The 18522-nt window shown below is 41.3% G+C and overlaps 1 long non-coding RNA gene across 1 annotated transcript in view; it reads right to left on the bottom strand.

Moving 5' to 3' along the window:
- LOC121100528 overlaps positions 1-18522 on the bottom strand; it is a 43171-nt gene that overhangs the window by 4910 nt on the left and 19739 nt on the right. The window contains exon 2 of the long non-coding RNA XR_005832286.1: positions 8489-8587. This is a non-coding gene — a long non-coding RNA (uncharacterized LOC121100528). The remainder of the gene's footprint in view (positions 1-8488; positions 8588-18522) is intronic.

Below are 18522 nucleotides of genomic sequence, written 5' to 3'. Positions count from 1 at the left end.
TCTTCAGTAAATTTCTTATTATTTATAAGAAGTACAGGTATCAAGGTTAATTTGAACTTTTCTCCAAGGGTGAAAAATCATGGTTTCATAGTATTATAACAATTGCTAAAATTTGAAAATTGCTGCCCATCATTTCTTCAGAAATGTTCAGGCCTAAGCCCTCCTCTTCAGTGACTCCAATTATACATACTTTAGGCCACTTGAAGTTGACCACAGCTCCTTCCAAACATAACTCTGTTAATTTCTTTTTTTTTAAAGATTTTATTTATTTATTTATTTATTTATTTATTTATTTACTTACTTACTTACTTACTTACTTGAGAGTGAGAGCATGAGCCGGGGGGGCGGGGAGAGAGAGAGAGAAGCAGACTCCCTGCTGAGCAGGGAACCCAACACGGAACTCGATCCCAGGGCCCTAGGATCATGACCTGAACTGAAGACAGACACTTAACTGACTGAGCTACCCAGGCACTCCGACACTGCTTATTTCTTTTAGTCATTTTTCTCTGTGTATTTCATTTTGGATAGTTTCTCTTATGGTGTGTTTGCTAATTTTCCTTTCCTTTTTCTTTTGAAAATAATAACACCTATTTGTTTGTTCTACCGGTCACAGCTCTGTAGGTTAGACATCCACAGTTCTGTAGGCATAAGTGGGTTCTTTTTTAAAGAACTTCTTATGGTTTGCCTCCCTCTCTGTTTTTATTTTATTTTTCCTTCCCTTCCCCTTTATTCATCTGTTTTGTTTCTTAAATTCTGCAAGAGTGAAATCATGCAGTATTTTTCTTTCTCTGACTTATTTTGCTTAGCATAATACATTCTAGTTCCACCCACGTTGTTGAAAATGGCAAGATTTCATTCTTTTCGATGGCTAATATTCCATTATATATATATATATACACACACACACACACACACACACACCACATTTTCTTTATCCATTCATCCACCAATGAACATCTATGCTCTTTCCACATTTTGGCTACTGGGGAGATCACTGCTATAAACATTGGGGTGCATGTGCCTCTTCAAATCACCATTTTTGTATCCTTTGGATAAATACCTAGTAGTGTGGTTGCTGGGTCATAGGGTAGCTCTATTTTTAACTTTGTGAGGAAACTCTGTACCGTTTTCTGGAATAGCTGCACCAGTCTGCATTCCAACTAACAGTGTAAGAAGGTTCCCCTTTCTCTGCATCCTCGTCAACATCTGTTGTTTCCTGAGTTGTTCATTTTAGCCATTCTGACCAGTGTGAGGTGGTATCTCATTGTGGTTTTGATTTGTATTTCCCTGCTAATGAGTGATATTGAGCATTTTTTCATGTGTCTGTTGGTCATTTGTATGTCTTCTTTGGAGAAATGTCTGTTCATGTCTTCTTCCTCTTTCTTGACTGAATTTTTTGTTTTTTTGGGTGTTGAGTTTGATGAGTTCTTTATAGATTTTGGATATTAGCCCTTTGTCTGATATGTTATTTGCAAATATCTTCTCCCATTCGATAGGTTGCCTTTTAGTTTTGTTGATTGTTTCCTTTGCTGCGCAGAAGCTTTTCATCTTGACGAAGTCCCAACAATCAATTTCTGCTTTTGTTTCCCTTGCCTCTGAAGACATGTCTAGTAAGAAGTTGCTGTGGCTGAGGTCAAAGAGGTTGCTGCCTGTTTTCTCCTCTACGATTTTGATGGATTCCTGTTTCACATTTAGGTCTTTCATCCATTTTGAATTTATTTTTGTGTATGGTGTAAGAAAGTAGTCCAGTTTCATTCTTCTGAATGTCGCTGTCCAATTTTCCCAACACCATTTGTTGAAGAGACTGTCTTTTTTCCATTGGATATTCTTTCCTGCTTTGTTGAAGATTAGTTGACCATATAATTAAGGGTCCATTTCTGGGTTCTCTATTCTGTTCCACTGATCTACGCATCTGTTTTTGTGTCAGTACCATACTGTCTTGATGATTACAGCTTTGTAATGCAGCTTGAAGTCCGGAATTACGATGCCTCCAGCTTTGGTTTTCTTTTTCTTTTTTTCTTTTCTTTTCTTTTTTTAAAAAGATTTTATTTATTTATTTGACAGTGAGAGAGAGAGCACAACAGGCAGAGGAAGAGGGAGAAGCAGGCTTGCCAAGCAGGAAGCCTGATGTGGGGCTCAATCCCATCCTGGCATGATGACCTGAGCCAAAGGCAGACGCTTAATGACTAAGCCACCCAGGCACCCCTGATTTTCTTTTTCAACACTACTTTGGCTATTTGGGGTCTTTTCTGATTACATACAAATTTTAGGATTGTTTGTTCTAGTTCTGTGAAGAACGCTGGTGTTATTTTGATAGTATAGACTGGGTAGTATAGACATTTTAACAATATTTATTCTTCCAATCCATGAGCATGGACTATTTTTCCATTTCTTTGTGTCCTCCTCAATTCCTTTCATAAGTGTTCTGTAGTTTTCAGAGTAAAGATCTTTTACTCTTTGGTTAGGCTTATTCCTAGCTATCTTATGGTTTTTGGTACAATTGTAAATGGGATTGATTCCTTGATTTCTATTTCTGCTGCTTTATTGGTGTATAGAAATGCAACAGACTTCTGTGCATTGGTTTTATATCCCACGACTTTGCTGAATTCTTGTATCAGTTCTAGCATTTTTTTGGTGGAGTTTTTCAGGTTTTCTACATAGAGTATCATATCATTTGTGAAGAGTGAAAGTTCAAGTTCTTCTTTGCTGATTTGGATGTCTTTTATTTCTTTTTGCTGTCTGATGGCTGAGGCTAGGACCTCCAGTACTATATTGAACAACAATGGTAAGAGTGTACATCCCTGTCGTGTTCCCAACAAGCTGTCAGTTTTTCCCCATTGAGGAGGATCTTAGCTGTGGGTCTTTCATATATTGTCTTCATTATGTTGAGGTGTGTTCCCTCTACCTCCAATTTGTTGAGGGTTTTTATAATGTTGAGGATGCTGTATTTTGTCAAATGCTTTTTCTGCATCTATTGAGAGGATCATGTGGTTCTTACCTTTCTTTTATTAATGTGGTGCATCATGTTGATTGATTTGTGGATGTTGAACCACCCCTGCAGCCCAGGAAAAAAATCCCACTTGATCATGATGAACAATCTTTTTTAGTGCACTGTTGGATCTGATTAGCTAGTATCTTGTTGAGCATTTTTGCAATCATGTTCATCAGGGACATTGGTAAAAGACCTTTTTCTTATTTAAATCTCTTTGAAAGAAAATAGCATTGATAATCCACAATGTAGTATAAGTTTATGGTACATGTGGAAGGAAAGTGTTTGATAACAGCACAAATGCCAGAAGGAGAGAGATGAAAGCATAGAGTTAGAGGATTCTTACAGTTAACCCTTGAACCACACGGGGATTAGGGACAACAATCCTACATGCAGTCAAAAATCCACATATAACTTTTGACTCCCCCAAAACTTAACTACTAACAGCCTACTGTTGACTGGTAGCTTTTCTGATAACATAGTCAACTGATTAACACATATTTTGTATGTTATATGTATTAGATACTGAATTCTTTTTTTTTTTTTTTTAAGATTTTATTTATTTATGTGACAGAGAGACAGCCAGTGAGAGAGGGAACACAGCAGGGAAGTGAGAGAGGAAGAAGCAGGCTCCCAGCGGAGGAGCCTGATGTGGGGCTCGATCCCAGAACGCCAGGATCACGCCCTGAGCCGAAGGCAGACGCTTAACGACTGCGCTACCCAGGCGCCCCTAGATACTGAATTCTTACAATAAAGTAAGCTAGAGGAAAAAAGTGTAATTAAGAAAATCATAAGAAAGAGAAAATACGTTTACAGTACTGTACTGTATTTACTGAAAAAAAAAAAACCCACGTAGAAGGAAATCCACTCAGTTCAAGCCTGTGTTGTTCAAGGGTCAACTGTACTATAATTAAAGTGATATAATATCACTTCAAGCCAGAACGTGAAAAGTTAAAGAGAAAAACTATGAACCCTAAAGCAACCACTAAAATAACCCAATAAGATATAGATAGCTAATACATCAATACAGCTAAGGGAACAAATGGAATCATAACAAATATTCAGTTAATATAAAAGAAGGTAGTAAAATAGGGAAAAAAGAAAAAATAACAAGTGGAGTGGGATAGAAAATAATAGGAAGGTGGTGGACTTCATCCCAATCAAATCAATAACATGATATGTACATCAAAGGCAGAGCTTTCAGATTGGAGAAAAATGCAAGAGTCAATTACGTGCTGCCTATAAGAAACCAACCTAAATTAAAGAAACAAACAGATGACAAGGAGAAGTACGGAAGGAGGTATGCCATGCTGAACGAATGGAAAACTGGAGTGCACAACTAATACTGAATAAAGTAGATTTTGGGGAAAAGAATATTACTAGGAATAAAGAGGGTCATTTCCTAATGATAAAGTGCGCAATTCATCAAAATGATAAACGATCCTAAATGGTTGTGTACCTAATAGCAGAGCTTCAGAACACAGGAAGCAGATAATGACAGAACCGAAAGGAGAAACAGACAAGTCCACAATTACACTCTGAGATTTCAACAGCTTTCTTTCCATTATGAACAGAACCTGTAGACAGAAAATCAGTAAGGATATAGAATACTTGAACTATTCCATCAGCCAACTTGACCCATGGCATTTGTAGAAGGCTTCACACAGATACAGCAGAATAGACATTTTTCTTAAGTATGCATGAATCACTTACCAAGACAGACCTTGTTGTGACTCATAAAACATGTCTCAATAAATTTAAAAGGATTCAAGTCATCCAAAGTATGTTCTTTAACCACAATGGAATTAAATTAGAAATAAAATCAGAAAGGTCTCTGCAAAGTCCCAGATATCTGCAAACACAATTCGAAATAATCATGAGTAAAGAAGAAATCATAAAAGGAAATTTGAAAACAGTCTGAAACCAATGAAGATGAAACCCAGAATATCAAAATTTGTCAATTATAACTAAAGCAGTGAATAAAGGGAAATTTATTGTACTAAACACACACATTAGAAAAGAAGAAAGATTTCAAGCAAATGATATCAGCTAGTTAAATCCAGTATAAGCAGAGTAAAAGAAATCATAAAGATCAGAGTAGAAATGAGTTGCATGTTACTCTGCAAAAAAAAAAAAAAAAGAAAGAAATTCAAGCCACACCTCACACTGTGCACAAAAATTAACTGAAATGGATCACAGACTTAAATATAAAGCTAGAACTTTAAATCTTTTAGAAAGAAATGTAGAAGAAAATTTTGTGATCTAGGGTGATACAAAGATTTTTTAGATAACATCAAAAACAGGGTCTATAAAAGAAAAAAAATGTGAATTGGACTTCAGGAAAGTTAAGAACGTGTAGTCTTCGAAAGCACTGCTAGGAGAATGCAAAACAAGCCACAGATTGTGGGGCGAGATTGCAAATCACGTAGCTGAAAAAAACTGTCTCCAAAACACATAAAAACTCTCAAAATTCAATAAGATAGGGAAAAACGCCCAATTAAAAATGGCAAAATATTGGAATAGATGTATTTTTTTAAGAGAGCAGGAGGGGAGGGGCTAAGGGAGAGAGACAGAGAAAATCCTAGGCAGGATCCACACCCAGCATGGAGCCTGACGCAGGGCTCGATCTCCGAACCCTGAGATCATGACCTGAGCTGAAATCAAGTCAGACGCTTAACTAACTGAGCCACCCAGGAGCCCCTTGAATAGATATTTTGTCAAAGAACATATACAGATGTCAAGTAAACATAAAAAGCTGTTCAACATCATAACATCAGTAGTTATTAGGAAAATGCAAGTTAAAAGGAGTTACCACTTCATACCTATTACAATGTCTTTAATTAAAAAGAAGACCGGCCGTACCAAGTACTGGCGAAAATGTGGAGGAACTAGATCTCTCACACACTACTGTTGGGAATATAAAATGGTACAACCACCTTGGAAAACAGTTTGGAAAACCTTTTAACATTTTTAAAAGGTTAAATGAATAACTACCATATGACTCAGGCATTCCACTCCTAGATATTTACCAAGAGAAACGAAAGCAGATGTCCATATCAAGACTTGTACAAACATGCAGAGCAGCTTTATTTACAATAGCCAAATCCTTGGGGTAGAAGCCCAGGGCGCTGATGGGTCAATGGATAAATTACTGTATCTGCACACTGAAATTTTAGGAACGGACTACTCCAGGTAACCATGCTGAGTAAAAGAAGCCAGAGAAAAGTAGAGTACATACTATATGATTCCATTTACAGAAAATTTTAGAAAATGTAAACTAATCTATAGAGATAGAATGGGGGGGCTGGGGGCGGGGGGGTGCAGAGGGGTAGGAGGGTAGGATTACATAGGGGCACCAGGATACCTTCCGGGATGACAGATGCATTTACTATCTGGATGGTGGTGATGGTCTCTCATGTGTATATGTGTCAAAATGTATCAAAGTCTATGCTTTACAAATGTGTGGTTTCATATTTATTAATTACACCATTAGAAAGATGCTTCAAAACCGTAACACTGCAAATTTCCTCTTGTTTAGTATTTATTTGGTATAAATACTTCCTTTCATGTTCAACCTTTCAATATTCTTATATTTTAGGTGTATACTTTGTAAGCAGTCTAAAGCTAGATTTCACAGCATGTAACATGCATTTAATACATACTTTTCGACTGTTCAGTAAGTGAATCCAGGCTGGTACTCTAAATCTTTGATCTAGTCTAGAGAATTTAGTTCATGTACATTCATTATGACGTCTTTAAACTCATTTCTAAGATCTTATTCTTTGAATCTCTCTCCTCTCCCTCCCTCCCTCCTTTTAGCCTTCTCTGTTTTTTCCTTTTTCCTTTCTCCCGTTTTTGCCTTCACTTTCATTGGCTGAAGTATTTTTTTACCCCTCATTCCAACCTTTTCCCCTCTACTGGTGCAGAACTATATGCTCTATGGTATTGATTATCCTAGAAGTTTTTTTTTTTAAAAGATTTTATTTATTTATTCGACAGAGATAGAGACAGCCAGCGAGAGAGGGAACACAAGCAGGGGGAGTGGGAGAGGAAGAAGCAGGCTCATAGCAGAGGAGCCTGATGTGGGGCTCGATCCCGTAACGCCGGGATCACGCCCTGAGCCGAAGGCAGACGCTTAACCGCTGTGCCACCCAGGCGCCCTTATCCTAGAAGTTTTAATGCATATAGTTCGACTTAACAAAGCCTAAAATTACACAATACCTTTACTCTCTTCTCCTGGCATAGAAAAACCTTACTCATGGTGGCTTATCTCCTTGAGTGTTGATGATGTTCCATTTTATTCTGCTATATGCACACAAGTGCTACAGCATGTTAAACTGAATTTTCAGACCACAGCGGTAGCATGGATTCCAGCTCTTAAATTGAGGGAGGGCAGATTGGGGGTGAGGAATCCCTAAAGAAGAACTTCCCTACTTTCTGTCAGAGCCAAAGGTGCAAGAGGCTAGGCTCGCCTTATTTTTCTTCCTAATTCATCCAGTGAGGGTGTGACCCTTCGGAAATTCCAGATTTAAGCAGGGTCCTCCCCTCCGACCTCCCACCCTATTTAGGCACACAGCTTTGTCTCCCGACCCTCTCACGTGTGGCAAGGGTTTCTTTCCTGTACATTTTCAATTAACTGGAAATATTAATAAGTTCTCTATTCTCCAAGCTTTCCAATTAATAGAGTAGTGACTAAGAATGGAGTTGTGGGATTCAGAGTGGCTGGGATCAAATTGAGACTCGACTACTTATTTCCTGTGACTTTGGGAAAATTAATGAAAATCTTTGTACCTCGATTACCTCACATGTAACGGGAGAGGCAATACTCGTGCCTGTCTCAGTCCCGGCAGGCATTAAATAAACTAAGACATTTAAAGAGCTTAGAACAGTACCCGGTATCCTGGGATACAGTAAGAACTCAAACAGTAGCTGCTATTATTGCTACAATTTTCATGCTTAAAGAAAATGTTGTGAGGTTAATTGCATTGTGTTCTACAAAGGAGTTAATACCTTACAATATGAATTTTCATGATATAAGCCATTTTCCACTCTCAAGTGACATTACCTAGTTTATTCATATCTGAAGGTAAATAAATGCTTTCCTCATTGACAAAATTGCAAGTATTTGATATCTGTTGCTTTTCTATTTTTCTTCTTTTTAGAAAATACTATTATCTCTGGAAGTTAAATCTTCAAAGTCTGTTTTTCGATTATAAATTATTTCTACATGCTGTCGGAACAGCAGATACTCCTACAACAGAGAAGATTCTACCACTTAAAAGTAGCACGGTAACATTTCATTTTTTTTTATCATAAAATAATGCCAACAGCTGGTTCATTTCATCTTGAGTCAGAACACATCAGTGTATGTACGTCAAGCTCTGGAACATATCACACATATCACATGGGCCGGCACTGCTGCATTAACGACACGCGAACCAAATAAATTACAAGTTCGAGCCTTCTCCCCAAATGACGCCGATCACATTTCTTAAATACCTGGCGAATGAAGCTTGGTGGCTGAAACCACGGTTCTCTTAGGAGATGAAACAGCAGGTTTGTTAACATCTTGGTCTTTCTGTACTTCTTTCTTTGATCCTAGAGAGAGTTTAGACAGAGAAAAAGAAGGAAAGAGAGCTAGTTGTAATTAAAACAGTAACACGAGTTGTTAGTGGAAAGGGAGGCGTCACAAAAGGCAAAGGGATCAAAATAATATTTGGGTGATTTGTTGCTATGGTCACCACCCCCTGTGCTCCAGGGACGACACACTCACTTAGCGCAAGGGGAATTTAGTTGTAGTGGTCAGGGGAACCAGCACACTGCTGCCTCTTATTTGATGAAAAACACCTCTGTCTCTGGAGGTCCCTGCACCCCAATGACTCTGACAAACTATCTGGGAATTAAAGTTGTACCGTCCTTAGCCCGCAACACATTTGCTGAAGACAGAGATGGAAGCCGAGCTGAACACGGCTGCTAATGACTTCGGCATCCCTGAGACCCTAGCCCCGGGGGACGTGGTCTGCCTCTAATTAATTTCCATGCAGCTGGGCCACAGAGGTGACCTGGAGAGCCTTTGAGCTCTCGGCTGCAGCTGAGCCTTCGTGGAACCTGCTGGCAGAGCTGGCCCCAGCAGAATGGGATAACCTGAGAGCAAGCTATAACTGAGAACAGCGTGGGGATTGTCCTGAAATTATGTCCGGGAGCACAGTGCGGTTTCTCCGTGTATGCCGGCCACAGACACTCTTCACATCACCTTCGTCAGAGAGGCCAGGGACAGCTGATGGAGGATTAGAGAAATAACACAGACCTGGATGTACCCAGGCCCGCCTCCACTTCTGCACAATTTATTATGTCATTTTAACAGTAAAGCTTGGGGATGGTTCCTGAGATACAGAACACGTCCCTGCTCCCACTCCCCAAAGCCTGCAACCGCACTCCTCTTCCAGAGCTAACTGCTCGTGGCAATTTGGTGGATTTTCTTCCAGACCTCTTTCTAGGTACTTATAAATATTATCTACACATATAAAACACAGCTCTTGGTTAGCTAAATGAATCATATATTGCAATTTCTTTTTACCTACCCACATTTTTAAAGATCTTTTTCCTATCGGTGTGTTTATAGATCTTTGAAAAAATGCCACATGTGAATAGGCAAAATGTACCACAATTCATTTCCCTATCCTCCTACTGATGAACACTTAGACTGTTTGCAAGTTTTAGCTATTAAAGTAGCTACATGTGCTGCAATACACATTCTTCTACTTGTTTCTTTGCACACAGGGACCAGTATCTTTACAGGAAATATACACGGGGGTGCTTTTGCTGGATTCAGAGTCTGCTCGTTTGCTGTTTTGCTAGACACAGTCCAACAGTCTTCCACAAGGAGGTACTAATTTACTCTCCCAGCCACGAAGGTAACTCTTTCCACATGCCCCAGACCCTACTGACATCGAAGTCTCATCATTTTAATTTTTGCCAGACACTTAGGGTCTTTTCATATTAGTCATGTGCATTTCTTTGTTTGAAAATAGCCTAATTAAATCCTCTGCCTATTTTTCTTACTGATGTATTAAGAACTCTTCATTTATTCTGCATATTAATCCTTTCTTTGTCTGCTATATAAATTATATTTTCCAGCCTTTCACTTTTTAAAATTTATTTATAGTATATTTCATTGCGTTGTGATTTTAAATTTTAATATGTTCAAATATATCAAATTTTCCCTTTATATTAAAGCACCATTATAGATGATTTATATGTATGTGTGCTTACATGTGTATGTGCGTGTGTGTATATACGGTGGTGGGGAGAGATGATTCCAGGAGTTTGGAGAGAGAGGCAGGTATCAGGATCCAACTTCTCCATCTTTCATTCTTTTCCGGCCTGCCTGGGCTCCCACTTCCCCCACACCGCTGGACCTGCCTCATCACCTCTCCATCCTCGCTCACTGGCCTTCTGCTCGTCACCCCACACACCTGTCACCTTCAGTACTTTTCAACAGACTCTTTTAGTCTCGTTGATTGAACTCTATTCTAAAGCCCAAATTCTCTTTTGTATTTCTCCCCTGTTGCTTTTTTCTTCCTACTCTCATTATGCTTCATGGCATTGAGTTAACATACCCCCAGTCTTTCCCATCTCAGTAAGTGGCACCATCACTCACTCACTATGCTCAGGCCCCAACACTAGGAGTCATCTTGGTTTGTGTCATTGCTCCCTGCCCCCACTCGGCCCATTAGCAAAGCTTGTTGGTTCTCCTCTGAGTACATCCCAGGGCTTACCACTTGCCTCCCTTCTGCTGCCTCTGCAGAGCCCAACGCCCCCACTTCCTTGTGGCCCCCGCCCCTCCACTAGAGTCTCCCACCTGATCTACTGTTCCCACTCCTGCTCCTTTACACCTTATTCTTCCAGAGCAGCAGATGAATTGCTTCAAATCTAAGTTAGCAAGTGATTCCCAATCTTGAAACCCTTCGATCACCTCCCAAGATACTCAGAATGAACTGTAAACTCCTTGTTACATCGATGAGGCCCTGTAGACCAGCTCTAGTCAATAGAAATATAATACGAGCCACTTGTATCATTTAAAATTTCCTAGTAACAACATTCAAAAAGTAAAAAGTACAGTGAAATGAATTGTAATAACATTTTGATTTAACCCAACGTATTCCGTGTCACTCTGACATCTGGCACTGGCCACATTTTGAGTTCTCAATCATGGCTCACGAGCCCCTGGCCACCCTACCAAGCAGCTCAGCCCCAGATGATCTGGTCTCCTGCCTTCTTCACACACTGTGGTAGTTAACTTTATGTGTCCACTGGACTGGGCCACGGGGTGCCCAGACATTTGGTCAAACATCTTTCTAGGTATTCCTAGATAAGATTAAATTTAAATTGGTAGACTGAGGAAAGCAGACTGCCCTCCCCAACAGGAGGAGGCGTCCTATGATCTGCTGAAGGCCTGAGCAGAACAAAAGGCTGACTAAGAAGGAACTTCACATGCCTGACTTGTTGACTTGGGACATCAGTCTTCTGCCCTGGGACTGGAACTTAACACTATCGGCTGTCTCTGGGTCTCTGGCTTGCTGACTGCAGACTTAGGGACTTCTCAATCTCCATAAACAGGTGAGCCAATGCCTCATAAGAAACCTCTTTATAGGGGCACTTGGGTGGCTCAGTTGGTTAAGTGACTGCCTTCAGCTTGGGTCATGATCCTGGAGTCACAGTTCGAGTCCGGCATCGGGCTCCCTGCTTAGCAAGGAATCTGCTTCTCCCTCTGACCCTCCCCCCTCTCATGCTCTCTCTCTCTCAAATAAATAAATAAAATCTTTATTAAAAAAATCTATATATATATTTACTTATAACAGATACTATATATTATATAATATATAAATTATGTATATAACGTATCTACAATTTCTATATATTCTGTCACTATATAAAATGTATTACATGTACATGTGTGTATGTCCTATAGGTTCTGTTTCTCTGGAGAACTCTAAGACATACGTGGCATCACTCCACCCCTGCACTCGGGCCATACTATAGTGCCGGGCTCACTGGTGCTCAAACAAGCCACATCTCCTCCCATTCTCCATTCATCTTCATTTAGCTGGAGCTCCTTCTGCACAGAACATGTTTCCCTGAGACCTTGAGCGTGGTTCACGCATCCATTCATTCAGGTATCTGCACAAATGGTAATCTTCAGAGAGGCCGTGCCTGACACTACAGAAGAAACAGCCCTCCTGCCCCCTGACACTCTGCCCTTCATCTGCTTCATTCTTCTTCAGAGCATGTATCGTACCCTAAATACATGATACCCTCCTCTGTTTGTTTATGGTCTACCTTTCACACTAGACCATAAGCATCAACCACAGGGCCACACCCATCCTGGCCCAGCGTGGTCATTCAGTCAACTCCACTCCTGTCCACTCCCTTCCACTGGGCTTCTCTCAAGACGTCCTGCCCTGGCACGTCAGGGCTTACAGAAGGCTGGAACCTGGTCCTGAAAGCCACCACTTCACTCCACTGAAGCCAGACCCACCCTTCAGAGAACCCAATCTATGGCTCACTTTATTCTTCTTATCCCTCTTTCTGCTCAGATTTTAGGTATCAACAAATATGGAAAGGTACTGAGACTCATGGGAGCTGAGAAGAGAAATGTTAAAAGCCAAAAGTCTGCATTAAACACATTACTTTAGAAGAAAATGAAACATGAATATTTGTTCAGTGTTTCAATTCATTCAGCCTTCATGGAGTGCAATTTGGCTGCTTCTATCAAAAATTTAAATATTGATAGACTTGACCTAGCAATTCTGCTCCTACAGACCTCTCTCTTTAGAGCTTCTGAGTGTTACCTTCCACGGCTATAGGGGTTTTGCAGCTGTGCTTAAGTGAAAAGATTCTGTGCAAAGAGACTTCATACATTATTCACAATAATAAATTCATCAAAATGCACACTGGGAAATGGTTAAATACATTGTGGTATATCCACACCATGTACTTTCATGCAGTCATTAAAAAGAATGAAGCACCTCCATACCGTACCAGCGTGGAAGATGTCCATGATAAAGAGAAGGGCTGGCTGTTGAACACTATGCACGGTATTATCCCATTTTTATAATACAAAAATGTTATCTGTATTATACTTTTAACTATATAAGAGGATGTGAAAGATAGGGCAGCAGGATTGAGGGGATTTTACTTTTTATTTTACTATGCTTCTGCATCATTTTCATTTTTTATGATGACCACATATTACCTTTATAATAAGAAATGAACAGTAAAAGCAGTGAAACCAAAACCAAAATGAAAATAATTTGTCTGATCCATGAAAGGATGAGGAGAGAAAGCAGCCCAGTGCAAACAACTCTAGATGGAAGGTTTCATGGTCCCTCCCCCAGGAACACAGGGCTGCCTAGAAAACTCCTGCGTGGTTCTGGGAATTCTTGATGGCACAGAAAATTACAGCAATTAGTCAAGGCTTTCAGTACTTTTTGCAGTTTTCTTGCAATCCAGACTCAGCCTCAATGATTTTGAAGTGCACCATAAGCTTTCACCTAACTCTGTAAGACCTCTGAGTATCTAGGAATGCCAGAGTAGGCTGTGGCTTCATGGTTTTCCTCCTGTCCCTCTGGACACTGTCTCTCTCCTTCACTGTGGCTTCCTCCTTTGCCTGCACCTGAGTAAAGCTGTTCCAGGGTTCTGTCTCTGCTTTCTCCCAGTCTACTCTTCTGCATGCTCCTGACCACTCAGCACGCTTGCACCACCACGTTGCACACGCTGCTGATGTGTCTTTGTCTTTCCAATCCAGATGGGCTCAGACAGCTTTCCTGAGAGCCAGACCTGTTTTTTCCGCAGCCAACTAGACATTACCACAACCTACTAGACGACCGGATCACCACGCCCCAACTGGAATAAATTTTCTTCTTCTCAAATAACTCCTCTTCCTAGATTTTCATTCCTGATCAGTCATTCTCCTGGTCACCAAAACCAGAAGCCAGAGAGTCCTCTTCTTTACGCTCCCACATCGAATCAGCCACTACTTGTCTGCCTTGTAAAGCAGCTCCTGTGTCTGGCCCTGTCCCCATTCCCACTTTTTACCCTAACTCAGTTCTTCTCATCATTTCTCACTGGGACAGTGAGAAAATCTTCTAAGTGATTTCTTGGTCCTGTGTCTTACCTTCTTCATGTTTACCAGACTCATCCTTCTGATCAGTGCTAGGGAGACCTTTCCTAATCATTAACCAGATCACATGATTTTCCTTTTGAAGCCTTTCCAAAGCTTTCCGTGGTCTTCCGTAGCAAGTCCCAACTCTGTGGCATGGGATACGCAACCTCCAGGGTCCTGTCCCCCCCCTTCTGCCCCCCCCCCATGGTGACAGCGCAGTTTCCATGTGACATTCTATCTTCACCGAGGCTGTTATAGGCTGGAGTGCTCGATCCCTCCTTTCTTGGCTTTGGCTCACTCCTAATCATCCTCAAATTCAGCTCACCTCTCTTCACTGAAGGCTTCTCTGTTATTCCCTGTTGCCACTGGGACAAATGACCACAAACGAGTGGTTTAAAACAACACAAATCTATTCTCTTATAGTTCTGGGAGGCCAGAAGCACGGAGTCAGTCTCACTGGGCTAAATGCGCCAGCAGGGCTGATTCTTTCCGGAAGTTTCAGGGAAGAATCTGTTTCCTTGCCTTTTTCGGCTTCAGTGTTCTAGTGCCTTCCTTCAAGGCACATCACTCCGATCTCTGCTTCTGCCCTCACATCTCCTTCTCCAACTACTCCTGTCTTCCGCTTAGGAGGACCCTTGTGATTACACTGGGTCCACCCAGCTAATGCAGGATGATCTCCCCATCTCAAGACCCTTAACTTAAGGGCAGCGGCTAAGCCCCAGAGGCCATGGAAGGTCACACTCAGCCGTTCCAGTGATTAGGGCATTAATTAGCCTCTGATAATACCTTCTTTGTCTAACTGAATGAATAAATAAGGAAACTCTTTTTACTCACCAAAAAAGCACAATTTCTTGGTCCTTACTAGTCTTCTGCATCCCCATCACTTATTTATGAAGCTTTTCCTAATTTCCCCAACTCCTCTTGAATAGTTGTCTTTCCTCAAACCCCATTCAACCTTCCCTGTTTTCTTTCCCCCAGTGCAGACTATATTCCTCTAGTGGAGGTCTTTTGTTTGGCCTGACCAGCTGCTTTTTAAAAAAAAAAAAAAAAAAAATTTATTTATTTATTTGACAGAGATAGAGACAGGTGCCACCCAGGCGCCCCTGACCAGCTGCTTTTAACAACACCCATGCTCACATCCGGGAACTAACCCTTCCCTCCTCACGGGCCACGTGATTGGTGTGTGTGGGCGGGGGCGATGACACTGGGTCTGGAGGTGGGCCTGAGACCCAGGCCTGCCCAATCAGAGCTCCGCATCACGCTGGAGTGACAGAGCATCCTGGTTTGAGAAGGAAAACAAAATCCAGATTGGGATAAAGATGAAAAAATCTTACAAATTTTGCTGGAATTACTAGAAAAGAATTCTTTTTCTGATAGATGCCTGAACTGGTGGGATATAAGCCTGAACTGCCCTTGACTATCTCTGACTCTGTGGGGAGAGCTTTGTGAAGCAGAAGCCAAGAGAGCAGAACGTAGGGGCAGGAGACAAAAAAAAAAAAAAAAAAAAAAAAAAAAAAAAAAAAAAACCAAAAAAACAAAAAACCATTCACGATGTCACTGTTTAAGGAGCTGGGTACAGCCCTACCTCACATTAACAATATCACCTGAACTTTTCAGCTATGTGAGCCCAAATCCTTCTGACCTTTTGCATTCTCTTTTGCCTATGGCAGTCTGATGAGGCTTTTGTGACTTGCAATGAGACAAGGCCAGAGAAGGTCAGCCAGAGAAAATAGCTCCTTAACAAATACATACACATGCTCATCTCTTTTGGGTTTGTAATTGGACAAAACTACTTCTTGTGTACCTCAGTGTACCTTCTGCACATGGAGATTCAGAGCTCTATAAAAGAATGTATGTATACAAAATCCAGAGCCCTATCGGTGGTGCTTTTGGGGTGGAAGGGCAAAGGCGCCAGGAGGGCGAAGAACTGTCAGCTTCACTGGTATCAAAGGATAAGATCATAGTTTCGATTTGAAACCCTGTTACTGATCATATCCACCCCAGTGCGGACAATTACGATATGTTCACATGGTCCTACAGTGTTACGCTATACAGAACGCAGCAAAAAGCCTCCCAAAGGTCTAAGTTGAAGTGTTCTGCCTGACAACCATATACAGTTGCTCAGGAAAAACAAAGAAGAAGAATAGCGTAAAAGCTCAGTTTCTCACATGGACAAGGCCTTCCACGGTGACATGAGTGACTGTGGCAGCTGCTGGGAGAAGACCCATTTTGTGTTTTATTCCTGAGCTGGACATCATAAAAGTTACTAAGACCCCGTTCATCATGGGTGCTTGAGGCAGAGACCACTTGCCCGGCTGCCTGGGAGCCGTGAGGATACGAGGAAAGCTGCCCAGTCAAGAAGGATGGGCTTGCTCTGAGAATGAGGCTGGCATCTTAAAAACAAAATGTAAGGGCAAATGACAGTGGGGTCATTCAGGGTTCTGACTGAGAACCTTGAAATGGGGGAAACATAGATTTAAGATAATGGTTAGAAGAACGCTATATACTTCTTTCGTAAAACTAAATAAGCATGTCAAAAAAATTGAAGGGAATTTTTACAGGCTCCGAATCTCACACAATAGGCCACGCGTGCATGCGAGTCAATCTCAGTATATGTAAGAAAAGATAGGAAACAAAAAGGATAAAGAAATACACACAGCAATAGACTTTATCCCCCGCCTGTCTAACATTCACACACTATGCACCTGTCAAAGCCGAGGTAATAGGGCCGATTCTTTCCTGGCCCTATGGACCCACTCCCAGACAAGGAACGTGAAAAACCATGGAAGGAAGATGGAGAGGAGCCAGAAGAAAAATGAAATGCAAACATGGCAACAATGCAAGTAATTATTATTGTGCCAGTGTAACTGAAAAGAGGTAAATAGGAAAAAAATGAATGATGTAACCAGGAAGCAGAGACTCTGATCTCACTTGTAAGACAAATGTTATGTGGGAACATTTCAAGGGAAGATTTATAGAGTTTGAATAGAATAAAGTACAGAAACATTATCTAGATAGGACTGTATCAAACAATATATCCCCCCCAGCCCCAATTTACTCTTACTCATTCATTATGAAACACCAAATACGCATCAGGCACTGTTCCAGTGAAAGAGAGTGGTATGAGCTGTCAGGGAGGTTGTACTTTCGTTGAATGTATATATTTGTGTTTATAAATGCCAGGAACTAGCTTGCAGTTGCTTCCGTGTATATTATCTCACTTTACCCCACTCCTAAACTCTGTTGCTATTGTTACTGGTATCATTACTTTGCAAATGACGAAAGTGAAGGTATGGAGGTTGTAACATAACCATTATTTACCAGTACATGGCTGAGCCAAGCTCTGAACCTGTGACTTCCTGCCCTCGTTTTAGTCTGCATTTCATTGTACTGCAATGGTCCCAGTGAGTCCTATGGCCTGCCTGCCCACCTGTATTCAGAAGCACAATGAATCCAGGTGAGACTGACCCCATATGAGAGTCTAAAGGAAAGTGGGATGGGGCCAGAGTAAGAACGCTCAGAGTGGAGTCAGGGGAGAGGGCAAGAGCACGTAGATGCTGCCGGTCTTCTATTTTGGGCGGGGACTAAGAGACCAGAGAATGGGTCAAGACATTAGCTCTCTAAAGCTGGAAGCCAGTGAATCCCTACTTCCTTTCTACCCCGTGACCCAGCCTTCCTCTCTTTGACCCTCAGGCCACACCGCATGGAACTCCTCACCCTTTGGTAAATAATCCCCCTCTTCTGCTTTCATCCTCAATCTCTCCCAGAGCAAACTTCTCAAATGGCCACTTGTCCTCATCCTCCTCACCCAATTTATCTTTGAGTCAGGAGATCTCTTTCAAACTATCTAATACCCCACCAGAACTTGAAACCTCCATGCTCATGTGAAACCCCTTTTCCTTTGATGTTCTAATGTTCTGGCTGGTCTACGCTAACACTGTTCCCTGTTGTCACCTATAGCAAGGTTACTGTCCCACACTTACCCCCAGGTATGGACTTCCTGTTTACCCCAGGCCCTCCCATCACCCTAGAAACATCAATGATCTCATGTATAACTCATCTGACATCCCAGCCTTTCAGTCCTTTGATATCTGCTACTCCTGCCAGGCACCTTTAGTCAGGACCCCTGGGCATCACCCTGGACCTTTTCATCAATTAGAACTTCACCTCTGAAATTCACATATTCCACTTTTGGAATACAACCTTCTCTCCTCCAGCCATCTCACTATGTTACTGCCTCTCCATCAGTTCATTTCCCTAATCTAGACTATGAATCTATTTACTCCCAAACTACGAGGCTCTTCCTGTCTTCACCTCCTTTCATATCCAATCTAAATTTGATCACAATGTCCTTCATTTCTACTATCCT

This window comes from Ursus maritimus, unplaced genomic scaffold, assembly GCF_017311325.1.
Source record: "Ursus maritimus isolate PB19 unplaced genomic scaffold, ASM1731132v1 scaffold_10, whole genome shotgun sequence".
Taxonomy (NCBI): Eukaryota; Metazoa; Chordata; class Mammalia; order Carnivora; family Ursidae; genus Ursus; species Ursus maritimus.
Note: the sequence above shows the minus strand (reverse complement) of the source record. Positions and strands in the feature narration are given on the sequence as shown.